Raw genomic sequence first — 408 nt, forward strand, 5'->3', positions numbered from 1 at the left:
CAGCTTCGGAGGCGCCCCGTGTCCACCCTGAAATCCGCACGGTGTCCCGCCGCTCCTCGCTGCTCGGATGGATAGAAGCAAATTCCTGGCCGTGAGCGCATCGTTGCAGACCGAGAAAATGCGCGCCTTCAGGCTTTTGTGTGTGTGTGTGTGTGACAGGATCTTAATCTTCGAACAGGTGTGGATGGAGGAGGCCGCATGCACGGGGTAGAGACGAGCGCGCGCGCGCAGCGGAAAGAGAGAAGCGAGTCCGAGCGCCACGTGGGTCGCAGGTCGAGGGCTGGGTCGGAGGGTCTTTCAGCCACCAGGTCTCTCTCCTGCCCAGTCTCTGCGAGGGTCTGGCGGGGTCGTGCGTTCCCGGGAGGCCCCCCTCTCCAAGCCAAACGTGGGGGGGTCACCCTCTCCGGC

This window comes from Myotis brandtii, unplaced genomic scaffold, assembly GCF_000412655.1.
Source record: "Myotis brandtii unplaced genomic scaffold, ASM41265v1 scaffold1518, whole genome shotgun sequence".
Classification (NCBI taxonomy): Eukaryota; Metazoa; Chordata; class Mammalia; order Chiroptera; family Vespertilionidae; genus Myotis; species Myotis brandtii.